Here is an 18003-nt window from a genome sequence, read left to right as displayed (position 1 = left end):
TTATATATGGGATCACATATCTCTTACGTGCATGATTATAATGAGGTTATCCACAAAATATGTTATGCGCACATGTGAAATACAAGACTATCACAGGTATATAAATATAGATTGTATTTATACAATCTATATCTCCCTATATTTTCGTCCAGAAAAGTCCTAACCCAAGTTCTCATCAAGGCAGGGAGGGGACCCTGGATTCTCAACCGCTACAAGGAACGCATGAGGTTGTACCCAGTCAGCGGAGAGTTTTTAGTGTGACTCAATGAAAGCCTGTTAAGTCTGTTGTCCAAGGACCAGGCTAGCTAGGTTTGGAGAGACTTGTCCCTAGGTTGGTTGCAAGGAGAGGAATTTTTTAGTCGCGGAGATTTTTGAGAACCATCTTCTAAATGTAGAACAATTGTGAACTGCTTTGGTGGAAGGAATACTCCATATCGATGAAATCACAGACCTTTGAAATAGTGAGGTGTTACACTCTTTTGTGATGGGGCTCTAAGGAGGGGAGCATATTAATGTTTTGTTATTCCTCCCTCATCCACGCAATAGTGCGTGTTCCTACTCGGGAGACCAGGGTACATTTCCCAGGTACTGTGCTGGGCACGTACTATCCAATACGTCTCAGCCGTGGCAGATTCACCGTTTCCTTCCCGGGCTTTAGGATACTGTTCTGAATGTAGTCTACTAACTGATTGTCGGGGAAATTTAGGAGTCAGGAGGAGAGCAGAGGATAACCCCGCACATCTTCCCACTCTCTGGCTCTCCCGGTCAGTTCCTTCGGCCAATGGAGCCCTGTTTGGGTGGGGACACTTGTTTCGACTACTTTCTTGGCCATCTTGCAAAGTAAGCAGACTGGCTTGGCCCATCCCATCTCGTCCCATCCCGTCCCATCCGGATGCGACCACTCTCTTCGAACCCCACCTCTCAAGTTTACGTTGTCCAGTCTCCTCCGGCCTCGGAACTCCACAGTCATCCACAAAATTTGGGGTCAGGGAGAAGGTCCTGCAGGAGACTGAGGGAGCAGGGGCCCAGGCCCGTTTCAAGGGATTGGAACCAGGGCTGGAAAATAAGATCAACTTCGACCTGGAGGTTGGGTACTTGGACCAGGTCCGATCTGGGGGTGTGCAGGTGTGGGTTCCAAACAAGATCTGAGGGCCTGGGCCAGTGAAGATGCCTAAAGTACGGGGTTTATGTGAGCTTGCTAGCAGGGCCAGGCATTAAAATAGTTTTAAGGAATGAATCCTAGATTAGGAGGTATAGCAGGAGGTGGAGCTGTGGGTGAGCCGTTCGCTGGGACCCACTTTGAGGTTTTCCACAGCCCTTTGCTGGAAGCCAAGGGAGATGCTTCAGTGACTGAAACCATAGCTTGGTTTCGTTCGGGGAACAGAAATTTAAGTGAATTCGCGGCCAATGCAAGGCTATAGATTCTAGAGTTGGAGAAGAGGACGTTGGAAAGTGGAGGACGAAGAGGAAGATGAGGGAGAGACTGCGTGTGGAGAAAGGCTCGTGTACACCTCCGCTCAGCCAGTCGTTCGCTCTGCGCGGGTTTGGCGTCAGCCAGAGCTTAGGTTGGGAATGGTGTGAGTTTCATGACTCTGAGTCTCTAAGGTTACTGAATACATTGTGAGTGGGACGGGAAGCATAGTAAAGAAAACTCGAAGAAGGTTTACAAGGTATTTATGCAGTTTTTTGGTCTCAACTGCCAAAGCAAACAGATAATTGAGGCAAATTCCCTAATGATATCTGTAAACACCAGCACTGGGAGATGTTTATGAGTTCTGGAATATCTAGATAAAAGTCTGAATTCTCGATTTTGGCGGTAGAGACCGAGCCTTCCAGGATCACCAGAAAGGGCAGAGGGAAAGAGAATGGGTTTGACAGCCTGGTCCTGAACCGCGGAACATTGGGCTGACACTTGGAGTCATCTCGGATTTCACACAGCTTTGGTGATCTCGGGTCGGGGTTCCCCAATAAGCATTTGCGCTGGGTAAAACCCAAGTTCAAGTGAGTTTACAGGGTCACCAGACAGGCCAGAGTTTCTTGCTTGGAGACTTGGACTCCTTCCCCACCCCTTTCCTACTAGAGGAAGCTTCTGTTTCTCCTTGCTCCCCAAATAATTTCCAAGGTGGAAACAGCTCCTTTCCTCTAATATTCCCAGACCTTGGCTTGGATCTTTTTTGGAGAGCAGTGCCATCCAATCCCTGCCCGCACTCCCCGCCCGCCCCGGATTTCCCCTGCCCCCACCTGCTTGTTTCGTTCTGCAGCCATCCTGCATCCCAGCGGGTCCCTGCCCCAGCTCCGGGAAGGGAGGGATTGCCCCCGTACAGTTAGACGCAGGCGGGGAGAGGCGGTCGGGGAAGGTTCAGCTACCTGTGTACACACACACTCTCATACACACACACACACACACACACACACACACACACACACACACACACACAGAGACAGAGAGAGACAGAAAGACAGAGAGACAGAGAGACAGAGAGAGAGAGACAGAGAGAGACAGAGAGACAGACAGAGAGACAGATAGAGAGACAGAGAGAGTCACACAGTTATCACGGCTTTGGAACTGTGAAGCCCCAAGACTTGTCTGGGAGAGGAGCGCAAACAAGTGCGAATGCCCTTAAGTCTTAAGACTACCTCCAGAGGAAGAAAAACAAACCCCTCTCCCTCCTGCCTGATTCCCTGTATAGTGGAAAGAGTTGACAAATTGGAGTCAGCGAAGAGCTCCCTTCAAATTTCTCCTCTGACAACTGCGTATGACATTTAGTGGTGTCACAGAAGTTGCCCTCTATGAGCCTCAGTTTCCTTCTCTGTAAAACCAGGATAAGAATACCTGCATTATCTGCCTTACAGGGTCGTTGTGGGAGTCAAATTAGAAGATCCACCTAAAGTGCTTTGCAAAATTTAAAGCTCTAAGTAAACAATGATTTTTAAATATGGTCTATTACATTTACAATTTTCTTTCTCTTGAACCAAACTTTTATTCTTGGTAGAAATCCAACTTGGTCATAATGTATCTATTACTTTTTTAGTATGCTGCTGTAGTGTCCATATCCTCTCCCCAAATCTCTTCATCTCTTTTAAACAGAAAATGAAAATATTCCCCTAAACCAAGGGGATAGGTAGCACATAGGAACCCCAGCCTTTGCACCAAACTTGATAAATTTCAACAATAACAGCCATCACAGGTGTTATGTATGATGAACTAATTACACACACCCCTCACAAGTACCCAGTTTCATAATAAAAGCTAGCAGTTACACAGGCGTCATAAAGTATTTCACATACACCACTTCATTACATAAATCAGCTGTTAACTATATCATTATTTCATGGAGGAGAAACTGGCTCAGAGATGTAAAAATGACTTGCTCAAAGTGACCAAGCTAGCAAATGTGGGGGAAAGGAAAATGGATACATCCGGAGAGTGGCTCACTACCCCAATCTGCTCTCATAGAAACAGACGATAGTCAGTCATATGTGCATAGTCATATCACAGACTTGCACACAAATACACTCAGCTTGCTCACTTACCAATTGATTTGGTTTCACTTCAGCTGTAGCAGGTCCCATATCCCACTGTGAGTTGGAGTGGGACAAGGACAAAAAGAAGTGGGATATAATTTGAACTTTTCCTTTCTTTGTAGTTTCCACCAAGGCATATGGCCTGGAATTTGTGTGCTTAGAGGGTCATTTGGAGGCATGGAGAGGTTATAATTTGCTCACTTAGCGGCTAAGGCATGTATGTGTTCAAGGCATTACTTGAATCTGGGTCTTCTTGATTTCAAGGCCAGCCTTTCACCCAGCAAGTCATGCCTTACTGACTCTCTTCAGATTTGGTATATGACTGAAGAGCCAAATGCTCCTGCAGGGAGCATTTCTGCAGGGGGACTGAACTGGAAGTTTTCTACTGACCTGAAGTTTCAAAGTTCTCCCAGACAGGAAGGTCAAAGGATAGACCAATAAGGGTGGGGTGGGGGGTCTTGGGTGGGGAAGAGGGAGTGGAGGAACCCCTAAAAGAATAATCATTGAGAATTAGATGTTCTGGACTGGGTGGAGCTGTGCTAACCACTTGAGCAGAACAGAATGACCAGGTGAGACAAAGCAAGGCAAAGACATGGTTCCTGACCTCAAGCACTGAGAAGAGAAACTCCTACTCTAACTTGGGGTTCCACGTTCCAGGGGTTGTAGAGGAAGTTGCAGTGGAGGGAGGCTCTGACTTTTCATGGATTTCCCCTTTGTCCTAGTGGAGAGCTCACTAGATCTGATGACTGAAGAACTAGCTTTGAACCTAGGCTCAGTCATTTGCCACCTGTGTGACCTTGGGCAAGTTGCACCTCTCTGGACTTTTGTTTCCTTATCTGAAAAAAGAGGGGGTTGCAAAGTCTCAGGTATTTTTCAGGTCTAAAATCCTATGATTCTTTACTTCTCCCTTATCCAGCCTGCCCAAACTGGCTCCAGTCTCAGCTTGCTTTTGTCTCCCTAGATAGACACTTTGGTCTCCTTCCTTTCTTTTCTGCTGGGGCAGTGACTCTGAAAGGGTCAAACCTTGGCTGAGGGACATATACCCTAGTTAATAGGGGTAAGGGTGATGGGAGGCAGTGTCCTTACGAAAGGAGATCGGGGTGGGATGAATTGAGAACTCAGAAGCCAAAGGGAATCTTGTAACTGGAGGATCAGAGTCAATATACTTGCCTTTATTCTTTGTCCAATTGTCCGAAATAGATATCAATGAGGAATTTAGTAGACAGAATTCTAGGCAGTCTGTATAGACTGAGTTCAAGTGTTACTGTTGACACAATCTGTGTTTCTCTGTCACTACCTCTATGTGCTTCAATCAACTCCTCACAATTTAGATGAGAAGTCAGAGCCAAGCTTCTGTGTACCTCTGTGGAGGGACCTCCTTCCATCAGCATGAAAATTAATTTTATATTCACTGCCCTGCCCGACCATGATAGAAAGTGATCTCTGCAGCAAAGTGGTGCCTGGAGAGAAACCATGACTGTAAGGTGAGATCTGAGTTCAAATTCAGTCTCTGACACATACCCCAGAACATGATATAAATATGCTTCCTCTTTCCCTCTTTGCAGAGCTGGGAGGTCTGTAAGTGTGGAATATTTTATATGCTATTATATACTGTATTATATACTAATATACAATATTACATGCTAATAGTATATAGTATTATATACATCCATATAGTGATTGGTTTCGCTGAAATGATACACTTTCTCCTTTAATTTTTTTTTGTTACAAAGAAAAGGGAAGGGATATATTAGCAAAAGAAGGTAATGCAAAAAGAGAAGATATCAATAAAAATAAAATAAAAAACCAATATGATACTTTCTACTTGACGTGATTTCTCTTCCCCTGCCTACCCCCAGCAGAATATAGATTGCTGGAGCTGTTTCATCTGTCTTTCTATTCCAAGCACATAGCAGATTGCTCTGTTTATAAAAATTTAATAATAGATATAGGAACTGGACCTATAAATTCATTGATGTAGGGACTCCCTGATGAAGAAATTCCTTCTAGCTATGCATTTTGGCATCTTCTCTGCAACTTATAGTCTTAGGAAGTATCCTAGTGCACTTAGAAGTTAAATGAGTTGTCCAAAGTCACACAGACAATATGTATCATAGGTAAGACTCGAACCTGAATTTTTCTGGCTCCAAGGCTAGAAATAAGACCTTTCATAATTTAATACATTTTTATTAAATTAAACTAAATTAAATTAGATAATATCAGTAATATTTTTCAATTAATTTAAATCACAAAACTGGAAGCCTATACTAAAGCTGCATGATTACTATCCCCCAAAAGATGAGAATAATCATTATGAGTTATGATTAGATTCATCTTTGGCAAACAACAACCCAATTATTAAATAGCACCAGAACCTTAGAAGTAGTGGTGTGTAGTGAATAAATTACTGTGATTAGAGTCAGAAAGCACTGGGTCCAAATACCTCCTCTGACTCTCACTAGCTCTGTGACCCTGGGTAAGGCATTTTAACATCTTTGTGCCTCAAGCAACTCCCCAGGGCTTGTTGAAATCGTACCTGAGTCTGTGTTGGTGGAGGGTGTCCCTAATCTGGTAAACGTCCCACAGGATGAAATCCTAGCTTCTTTTGTTATGTGGATAACATCTGGATGATCATAATAAAGAACATGAATCTTGAGAGGACTGGAGATTGCTTCAAGGAACTGGAGATATTTAATTTAGATACTTAAGGGACTATGTAAGTGCCATGTTTGAAGGACTGTTAATGCTAAAGGTGAGTCAGTTTTGTTCTGTTTGGTCTCAGAGAAGAGCGATGGAATTTGTAGAAGGAGAGGTTTCATCTTGATATGCAGAAAAACTTCCTAATCATTGGAGATACCTCTAAGTTGAATGGGCTGTCTCTGGAGATAGTGAGTTACCCATCACTGGAATTCTTAAGGTGGAGACTGGATGAGCACTTGGCAGAGACAACTTAGGAGAGCTGTGAGTTGGGCTAAAGTATAGCTATGTCTTTGAAGATAACAGTTATCCTGGCCAGTGTCTCCATTTGGACTTTTCGGGTCATAACAATATCCCAATGCAGAGTATTCCTATATGAACCTGATTCTTTTGACTTTGGGCCTTCAACCAACTACTGCTGGGGCTGCAAGAAGAGAGAGAAGAGGGTGAGAGAGAAAGAGAAGGAATCTGAGGGAAGTAGGGGGGTGAGTAGGGGACACCTGTGATGAAAGATAATAACAACCAACATTTATTTAGCTAGAGCTTTAAGGTGTGAAAATACTTAACTTATAATATCTTATTTTATTTGGTACTTGCAACAGTCTTGTGAGGTAAGTTCTAGCATTATTCCTATTTTATACTTCATTCCCCTATGAAAAAATTAATGTTGAAAGAGATTAAGTGATTTGCCTACTGTCACACAGCTAGTAAATATTGGAGACAGGATTTGAACTCAGGTCTTCCCAAACGCACATCAATCAATCAATAAACATTTAGTAAATATCTACTATGTGCCAGGTAAGGCAGCTTAGTGGCTTAGTGGATGTAGCACTGAGTATGGAGTCAGGAAGACTTGAATTCAAATCTGACCTCAGACACTTACTAGCTATGTGACCCTGGACAAATCACTTAACCTCTATTTGCCTTAATCCACTAGAGAAGGAAATGGCAAACCACTTCAATATCTTTGCTAAGAAAACCCTATGGACAACATTGGAGTGCTATGTTCCAGGGGGGTCAGGAGAGTCAGACATAACAGCAAACATGTGCCAGATACTGCGCTTAGTGTTGGGGATATTAAGAGAGGCAAAAGACAGTTCCTGCCCTCAAGGAGCTTACACTTTTATACTCTTTGGACTGTGCCAACTAACCACCCCATGATACATGAAAAGGAGGAGAGGATGGTGTGTGGCTAAGAATTAAGGCCCTGCTATGCACACATTTTCTAGGGGGGCACTTCACTGTCTCTCTCTGTGTAATTTTGCCGTCATGGGCAGCACCATTTCAGGAAGGTTTTCCAGACTGGGTGTAAAGGGAAATGCTAATCACTGAGCAGACAGATTGGGAGCTAGGCCAGGCAGGGGACCCCAAGGAGATGGGTGGGCCTGAGTTTGGAGTGTGTGTGTGTGTGTGTGTGTGTGTGTGTGTGTGTGTGTGTGTGTGTGTATTTCAGAGGCTAGCCTCTACTTAGCATGCTCAAAGGCACCACTCCCCCCCACCCCCATCCCCACCCTACACAGAGGCAATAAATAAAGACATCTATTTTGCTGAATTAACCTTCTGGTGGCCAGGTGAAAAGGTTACATTCACATGATTCATGGCAGACTGAGCGACAGCACTTTGTTGCTAGGATTTTGGGGAATGTGAGGGCCTGAGCAGCTGGAGTCTGAGTAATCTCGAAGGGAGAAGGCCAGGCTCCGGTCTGCCTGCCTCCCCTGCCTGTTGGCTCTGCGTTTCTTTTCAGATTGTCACTTTTCTATCGGCAGCAGCAGTAAGTTCTCTCTCAGCCCCAGCCTGGGGCTCTTAGAGCTTGGGAGCCGTTAACTCAGGCAAATTTATAGGTGAGAAAAAAAGGAACGGTTTTTCATTGTTTTGGGTTTGTGAGGATTTCAACCATTATGTAACCTCTTTAGGATAGGCTCTGATGAGGGATTGTTAATGATTTGGGCAGGGAGGGCGGTGCATTGGAAAGGGCACTAAACCTGAGGCAGGAGCATGTTGGGGCCCAAATCCCCTCTCCTGCAGTGTTCAGGGATGTAACCTTAGGCAAGTTACTTAACCTTCATGACTTTCCCTACCATATCTGGAAAATGGGAAGAATAAATCTCACCTCACAGAATTTCTAGAGGAGTAAATAAGCATGTGCTCTAAATGTTAGTAATTCTTGTTGCTTACACACTCTTGGATGTGCCTTCATGATCATATTTGAGGACTTGGTCCAACCACCTGGAGTGGGGGGAGAGGGGAGGGGCAGATTATTGGCTGACAGTTCACAGGCTCAGGTTCTGAATGTTCTCCCCTGTATTATCCCCCACTCACCCACCCAATTTCTGTAGTTAGGGATCTTCTTTCTAGATTACCACCAAAGCCAGTTCTTTTGAGCAAAGCAGAGAACTGGGACAATCAGTGTAGTATTTTGGCAAAAGCCTGGGAATTATTCCCAGGGTAATGGCTCTATCTATCTATCTATCTGCACACACACACACATATACAGACACACACACATATATGTATGTATGTATGTGTATGTATATGTATGTATATATGTATATGTATATGCTTGGCATGAGAAAAGCCAGTCTGAAGAGGCTTGAGTTTCTAGTTTCAATTCCTAACTCAGATACTAGCCATTGGAGTATGAACAATTCACTTAAGTCTTCAAAGCCTTAGGCCTATCCTCTGTAAAATAATAACATAAAATTTTTATATTTTTTTCACTACTGTATTACAGGCTTCTTGGGAGGGAATGCTATGGAAATAAATGGGAGTTAATTTTTTCCTAGCTGAGAGTGACCCCTTAGCCTTAATCTAAGGTTCTGAGATCAATAGAACTAATATCATTGTAGTCAACTCTTAATTTCCCATGAAGTGGAGAGGAAGGAAGAAGAGAGATAGGGATGAAAAGAGAAAGGAAGAATGAGAAAAGGAAAGAGAGAGGAGGAGGAAAGAGAAGAGAAAGTAGAGAAGGAAGAAGAGGGGAGGATGGCAGAAGGCAGGAAAAGATTAGAGAGCAAAGAGAGACAGGAAGACAAGGAAGACAAGGAAGAGAAAAAAGAGGAGAAGTAGGAAGGGAAAGGGGGAAGAAGAATGAGAAGAGAGAGGGAGGGACGGAGGGAGGGAGGGAGAAAGGGAGAGAGAGAGAGAGAGAGAGACAGAGAGAGAGAGAGAGAGAGAGAGAGCGAGAGAGAGAGAGACTTTATTAGTCTTCTCTTTGGCTTTTTTCCCCATGTAAATACTTTTTTCCAACATGCCTGACAGTGTACTCTGGAGCAGTAAATCAACCACATCTGTTGCAATCTGTGTTCATATTCATTATTTCTTATATTTTTTCCCCCTAAAGGTAGACATTTCTCTAGCACACAGTACTAGACTAAGTGTAACAGGCTAAGTTTCAGAAAGCTACCTCAATCAGTGTCTAATCTAAATTATCATGACTCACTTAAAGTGAAAAATATAATCCATAAAATGTTGTTTGCCCGTCTATACCATACCAGTTGACTTTTGTGATGCCAGTTCCCCTCCAAAGACTTCCCCAAAGTTCTCTAGTGATTAATGCACTCTCTCCCCTCAAATTATCTTGTACTTACTTGTATGTGTATGTTATGTTGATCCATTAGGATGCAAGCTCCTTAAAGGAATTGACTTATTTATTTTCTTTTTATTCCCAATGCCTAGCACAATGCCTGACACAAAATAGGTACTTAATAAATGCTTGTGCATGAAACTGAATGACAGCTGAAGTCCAGGTGGCAAAACTAACCACTCACAACTTCTGGGGGCCTCCACTAGCAAGGATCTTAATTGCTGAGAGAATGTAGATGTTATTGTCAAAACTGTTGCTATCATTCTGTTGTTTGTCCTGTTTCTCATCTCAAATCTTAGTCAGTTGCCTTGAAAATAGTGCCACAGCACCTGGGGCTTAATAAATGCTTGTTGGTTGATTGAAAACATACATTTTCTTTCACATTTAAGACTGGAAGGCAAAGCACGTGTGACTCAGTTCAGCTCATCTGCATTGCCAGAGATGCAAAATGCATACTCTGCTATTGATGGGAGGTCAGGGGGAGAAACATTTTTGTATCTGGGATACAAAGGCTATGGAACCAGATCTATATGTTGAGACAGGGGAGATTATGCTCCTTGACATCATGCCCAAGGAGCCTAGAACATTAGAAACTGATGAGTGATCAGTGAACAGCCAGCAGGGCAGTCAATTAAGTAGTATTTTGGGAATGTTTATTATGGCCCAGCACTGTGGTAATTGATAGGGAGGATTTAGAAAGAGAAGACAATCTCTGCTCTGGAAGACCTAACAACCTAGCATCATAGGAGCATAGATTTAGAACAAGAAGGTTTTAAAAGTTTTTAGCCTGAGTCCCTCATTTCACATATGAGGAAACTAAAATCCAAAGAGATTAAATTGTTTGCTCGACGTCACATAGGGAACAAGCTGCAGAGTGGGAACCTGGGTCTTAATCACTCTTAATTCAGAGCTCTTTCAATTGTATAGCCTCTTGACTTCAGCTATATGAAAACTCACCCACCAACCCATCATCATTTATTAACGATCTCTATTTCATATTTGCTCCTCTGCCTGGTATCAATTCCATGGAACAAAATGCTCCTCTCAAGTTAAGCTCATCACTTTTAAACTCAGCATTATGCATCTAACTCAAGTGTTTATTGACACCACCTCTCTCTCTTCTGTTTGGAGAGCTGGAGGGTGGAGTACCAAAGTCCTCCCAATGCCTTCCTTTATAGAAGACAGAGACTGGACTCAGCTCACTGCACTTCACATCTACTGCTCTGCCTCGTTTCAACTTTGAGGAAGAAGATGCCCCTATGCCAGTTCTCCCTTGTGTCTGTACCCCAAACCCTGCCACACGACTGCTTTCCTGCCTTCTTTTGTGTATTGTCTCTTCCTTTAGATTGTAAGCTCCTTGAGGGCAAGGGACTGCCTCTTGTTTTATTTATTGTATCCCCAGCACTTATCACAGTGCCTGGCACATAGTAGGTACTTAATAAATTTATTGGATTGGACCTACAATTCACTGGGCACTATATTAGGCATGGAGGATACAGATTCACAAATGAGAAATTTCTTACCTTCAAGATGCTTACATTCTAACTGGAGGATACAACATATACAGGGGACTGGTGGCCAGGGAAAAGAGCTGGTGTAGGCAATCAGGGATTGTGAGTGGAGCCATAGACCAGTCCATTGTTGTGTCTTTTCCGGTAGCAATGGTATTTGATTATTGTTGCCAGAGTCAGAGGAAAATATGGAAATCAGATGCCAGGGGCAGCCCAGTCTTCGTATGAAGAGCACATGGCAGATGAATGGATTGGCCAGGCTGTGTCATCCGGGTGGATAGTTGAATGGTGTGTAAAGCACACGAATGCTGCAATAATTTAGCAGAGGCAAAGACCAGCCTAAGCTTGACTAGTTCCAGAACTGAGCTGAATTCTAGGTGGGATTAGGAGGGATGGAGAGGTGAACACTAGTACGAGTGATGATTCTACAGAATTCCCAAGAGATGGGAATGGGAGGCTATCAGAAGGGAGGGAATAGAGGAGAAAGCTGCTGGAATTAGGAAGAATGAGAAAATAAGGAAACAGTGATTCTGGGGTTGAGACTGGACCATAGGAAACAAAAGGGCACGCAGGATGGCCAGGAGTTAATCAAGTATCTAGGATGAACAATTTCAGTAGCTGGGGGCATGCAGGCATTCCCTAGCAGAGGGGATCACAGAGAGAAACACAGAGTGTCATAGTAGAAATGAAATCAATTGGCATTTACTAAAGGTCTGCTATACAGGCAGAGTGCTAGGACTTGAGCATACAATCTTACCTTCTTTTGGAGTGGGGGGGGGAGATAACATGTATACATATACTTATACATATACACACATACATATAGACATAATTACATAATGAGATTATTTTAGAAAGTAGGGCTCTAGGACCTGGGGAGGGGGAATCAGAAAAAGTTTCATCAGGAAGGTGTCACTCAAGTTAAGTTCTGAAGGAAACAAGGAGTTCTAAGATGCAGAGGGAAGGTACCAAGAAGACACAGCTGCAGGATATGGATCATCATGTGTGAGGAACAGCAAGGACAGTTTGGCTAGACTGTAGAGTGCAGAAAGTAGAAGAAGGTACTATTACTTGAAAGGAAGTAACTGAGGCAGCTAGGTGACAAAGTGTATAAACTCTGGCACTGCAGTCAGATGAATTCAAGTCCAACGTCAGACACTTAGCTATGTGAACCTGGGCAAGTCACACAACTTCTGTTTGCCTCAGTTTCCCCAAAATGCAAAATGGGGATAATAACAGCACCTACCTCATAGGGTTGTTGTGAGGATTAAATGAGATAATATTTGTAAAGTGCTTAGCACAGTACATGGTACATAGCAGGTGATATACACGTTTATTCTCTTCCCTTTCCCTCCCTCCTAAACTAACTAGTTGGAGAAGACATTTGAATCCATCCAGTCCAATCCTCTAATTATACTGATTGGAGGTTTTCAAGCATAGATTGGATGACTAATAGTATGGATGCTAAGGAGAGAATTCCTGCCCAGCTGTACACCGAGCGTGATAGTGTTTGGGGTTTCGTGATTCCAGTACTTCTTATGCCAGTAACTTTGGGAAATCATAGAACCATAGAACATTCATTAGAGGTGGAAAGAACCTCAGCAGAATTGTTGTACGGCTCCCTTATTTTATGGATGGGGAAACTGAGGCCCAGAAAGTGGAAGTGGCTTGCCCAGAGTCAAAACGACTAGTACATGGCAGGACTATGGCTTAAATCCAGGTCTTTGGATTTCCCACTACTTCCCAAAGCCGGGCTCCCAGAGTGTGGGGTTTAGTTTTCTGTGGCTCTGAATGCAGTTGGAGGCCACTACTGAAGCTGAGGAATTATTCTCTGCCTTGGTTGGTGATGGGCACTTTCTGAGCTAATGCAATGTTTTTCAGGGAAGGTTATCTGAGACTAAAACTGTCCCCGTAGTTACATTGTAACCCTTTCAGACTTCTGCTCTGCCTAGTTACGTGGGGATAGGGAAGGAATGGTATGTTAGAAAATGGGGCATAACGAACTGTACCTTGTTATTACTTTTTCTAAAGCTGAAAAACTGCTAGAAAAGTGTTCAGGGGATGCCTAAGTTTGCAAAGTGAATTTCTAAAGGCAGTCCATCTCATATGTTCAGAGTGTAACTCTTCACGAGAAACTACTTGTGGTTTCTGCCACATTGTCTGAGCTCTCTGGGTCTGGGGTAATCCAATGGACCTTAGTTGATTCCAGTTCACTTCTGCCCAGATGAATCTGGCTCAGCCCAGCCCAATCCAGCCTAACTCAGTCCTGCCTGACCCTTTTCAAACTATTCTAAATCATCCCAGGTCAACCCAGTCTAAGATCCTATCTTAGGACAAACTAGATCATTCTGTGCTGAAGCCCAGCCTTGGCTTTGATTATTGTTGTTCAGTCATTTCAGTCGTGTCTGTCTCTTTGTGACTCCAAAGATACTGGAGTGGTTTGCCATTTCCTTTTCCAGCTCATTTTTATGGATGAGGAAACTGAGGCAAATATGGTTAAGTGACTTGCCTAGGATCACACAGCTACTAAGTGTCTGAGGCTGGATTTGAACTCAGGTCTTCCTAACTAAAGGCCTGGTTTTCTATCCACTGGGCCACCTAGCATTTGAGTCTAGCCTTGATCAATCTAGTCTAGCCCAGCCTAGCCCAGTCAAGTTCAATTTAAACTGTCCTATCCCAGTCTACTCTTCCAATTCAAATTAGCTCAGTAAAGCTCAGCTCAGTTAAATCCAACCCAGCTCAACTGAGTTTAGGTCATCCTAGTCCAATTCATCCCCAGGGCAGTTTAGTATGGCCTGGCCCATTTCAGTATAACCCAGCCCATTTCAATGCAGTCCAGTCTAGATCAATCCAGTTTAGGTCAGCCAATTTTAGTCCAATCTATTATAGCCCAAGTTTATTCAATCTAGCACAGTCTAATTCAAGCCCAATCTAGTCTAACCTGGACTAGCCTAGCCCAGTACCAGTAAAGCATGGCTATGCCAACTCATGTAAGCCTAGAGCAGTCCAGATAATCCCAGCCTTGATCATCCAATTCATTTTTAGCCCAGACTAGCCCTGCCTAGGACATAACAAGTAGTCAGCAACGGGATTTCATTAGAAGAGACAGCAAGTGCTCACGAATGGGAAATGCATCCTCTCATAAACCCAGGCTGCACTATGGATGACCCAGCCATTGCATAGAATTGGCGAGAGAGAAAAGGAAAAGTGGAAATGAAAACAAAGTTCCAAATGCAGCTGAAGCATTTCTTGTAACCAAATCTATTTTCAAAGGCCCTCTGTCACCCTCTACAGCATTACAAATGGCCAGAAATCTTGGGCCAGATCGTCCAATTCTCTTTTAAAAAGTGTTTTTCAGGAGCGAATCAAAGCAAGTTTGTTTTGGGGGAGTAAGTAATCATAGTCGACATTGGATTTTATCGTCCCAATTTGCAGAAGTGTGCTACATGACTGGAGCATTAACAAATTTCCTGTCACATGTGGAGGAAGATTTATGGCTTGTCTCCTAGGGCCTGTGAGTGATTTCAGTGCACAGCATTCCCTGAGAGAAAAAGAAAGAGACAGAGACACACATGGTGTTAGAGAGAGACACACACAGACAGAGACAGGGAAGAGAGAGAGCAGGGTAGAGAATGAGTGTGTGTGTATGTGTGGGGGGTGGTGGTTAAGAATCAGTGAGATAAGAGAAGAGAGGGAAACAAACAGAAAAATGAAGAGAGAGCGATGTATAGAAGGGGGAAAAGAAGAGCGGGAGGAGGGAGATGGGGAACCTGGTGGGGGGGGGAGAACAGAACAGGAGAAAGAGAGAAGGGGAAGCAGGAAGGAAGCAAACAGGAGAGAAGAAGAAATAGGAAGAGGGAAAGGGGAGAGAGAGAGAAAGAGAGAGAGAGAGAGAGAGAGAGAGAGAGAGAGAGAGAGAGAGAGAGAGAGAGAAAACATGAGAAAGAAACAATAGGAAGAGATAGACAAGGAAGGAATGTAGAGAGTGTAGAGAGAAGAGAGACACAAATTGGGGAGAAGTAAATGGAGGAGGAGAGAAAAAAAGAGAAAGACCAATATTAATGTTATGAGTATAGCTAAAAGAACCATGAGGAATTTTTCATCGTTTGGAAAGAAGGGATCAGGAAGGGAGTGGGCTCTATGCCTTGTCTAAGCCTTTAATATTATCTCTTTAGCCTTCTAGAGAAAATAAGTAGAGTTTCTAACATCTCCAACCTGAAAAGAAAGCCTAGACTCCTACCCCAAATCAATTAGCTGTGAATTACTCCAACGTGAGTGACATCACACTTGACTCTTAGTAAAACAGCGTTAAGTTGGTGGGCAATAAAACAGCTTGACACTAATGATGGGTTGTGTGTGATAAATTACTGTCCGAGATCAGATAAGCCTTCTTGAGACTAACCTTGAACTAAATCTGCTTGGTTACTGAGTCTTCTATAGCTGTGGTTCCCCCCTCCTTTCCAGAGCAGATTAAAAATGCAAACCATATGTCATCTCATGAAATTACAATCCTTTATTTTTAAAAATGAGATCCAAAATTACTCCCCAGGCTGGCTGGCACTTAAAAATTATGGGGGAACCTTGCTCTCTGAAGTTCACTCAGACCACACTCCCTCCCAACCTCTTTAGCTCTGGTATATGTTGTTCAGTTCAGCTAGTCAAGAAGAAAAAAAAAAAACTCCAATACTTCAAAAGATCCATGCTTTCATGGATGTGAGTGTGCCTGGTTTTCTCCCCATTCCCATCATCATTACTTCTTCATATGGTGGCAGACAAGTCTTCATAGGATCATAGATTTAGAGTCAGAAGGAAACTTAGAGGTCATGGAGTACAACCATGTCATTTTTACAATTAAGGAAACTGAGACCCAAAGGAGTAGAGTGACCTACCCAAGGTCATAAGACAGTCCTCTCACTATAACTCCTTGACTCTTTTCAGTGTAGCATGAGTTGCTGTGATTTTTAAAAAAAATTCCATTGCTCATGTCATTAACTTCTTGTGGATGAGTCTTTTAGCTCTATTCCTTGGTGTATAAATATACAGCCTACTTTGAAACCTCCTACTCAAAGTCTTTTCTGGTTAATTGGACCTTCTAGAGATTGTATTCCATTGGCATAACTTTTGAAAATCTAGGGTCACTTTCATTCAGTCACGAGGCATCCAAGGAATAGTTGGAAAAGTGACTTCCCTGCAAACTCCCTGCTCCTTCTGCCTAAGTGTTTGCCTCTTTCTGATCAATTGGTCCAAAGGCACTGGCAAACTGATTTTCCTTTAAAACAGTTGCTCAGGTGCATCTCATGCCTAATTTCATGTTTCAAGTCAGACCTTTCTGTATTTAGTGGCAGGCGAGATACAGGAAGATTACAAGTGAATGGAAGTTGTAAAGGAGAAAAATACTTGATACAGAAACTAAACAATGTTGTTCTTGTCTCACTCCCTCTGGGCTCACTTTCCCAACCTTTCTCCCCCTAATGAACTAGCAGGCTGTATCCTGAGGAGGGCAGTTTACTACTAATCTCCACTGGGTTCTATAGATAACCTTGAGGGGACTGGGTTTTCTAACATTGCAATTCTTAAGCCCTCATCCAGGTCTCCATTACTAAGCAACCACTAAAACTTTGTATGCTTTTAGGAAAGGGATTGACTTAGAAGCTATAGCAAGAAGCAAGAGTAGAAGTTGCAAAAACACCATGGCACAACCCCCGCCCCCTGCCCCCATGCCATACCAGGGAATACTTTCTCTTTGCACATACAGAGCCTCTAGGGAGGATGGGCTCAAACTTAAAGTATGAGAGTAGTCAAGCATACAGGTACACACAACGTGGGACCAACCGGTAGCTTAAAACTCCTGGCCCTTGGGACCCCATTCTTGCTTTGTGATGTCCTCATGAAATTCCCCTTCAGTATTATTTCCTGCTAGACTCTGTGTATTGATGCCTTTCTTGAGTCAGCTTCAAATTTCTCTTCATCATGAGGAGTCATGATCCCTGAAGTGGTCCGTATACTCAGATGATTATCTTTCTACGTCTGTCTGCAGTCATTTCCACTGTTGTTAGATATGACTACTAAGTGGACTTTGTTACCAGCTCTGGTTGAAGGTAGGATCTCTGATGACTTTTCGCCCTTTTAAAGTTCAAAAGGTAGAAACCTGTTCCTTTCTTCCTCTGGATTGCCTAAAATCAGTGAAAAACAGATAGGACAAAAAATGGAGTTGCCATGTGCTCACAGAAAGATGTTAGTTGGATAAGGAAATGCAACTTACTGCTGGTCTCTCACCTGTCAAGTCACAACAATTCTGCCTCATTAGCTGTGGGGAAGGAAAAATGACCTTTGTATTTAAGCTCTATTCTAGCTTAGGATCTCCTGAATCATTGGGTCTTCTGGCTTTAAAGCCAATTAGAAGACTTTTTGTCATCATATTGTACTAACTCCTCAATCACTTGTGTTTGGAAACCAGATCCCCAAAGTTCTACATTTGCACTCTGTATAACTTACCAGGGCTGGCAAATATGTGGATGTTCCGGGGATTGAGCTTTCATTGGCCATCATTAATTCTTCCAGACTTCTTGATTGTGTCAAGAAATTTAGAAGTGGGCTGGATTGTTGTTATGACTTTGGAATAAATTTAATGGTAATTACATTTATGTAGTACTTGATGAATTTTAAAGAACTTTACCTACATTATTG

This window comes from Trichosurus vulpecula, chromosome 3 (genome assembly GCF_011100635.1).
Source record: "Trichosurus vulpecula isolate mTriVul1 chromosome 3, mTriVul1.pri, whole genome shotgun sequence".
NCBI classification, from domain to species: domain Eukaryota; kingdom Metazoa; phylum Chordata; class Mammalia; order Diprotodontia; family Phalangeridae; genus Trichosurus; species Trichosurus vulpecula.
Note: the sequence above shows the minus strand (reverse complement) of the source record.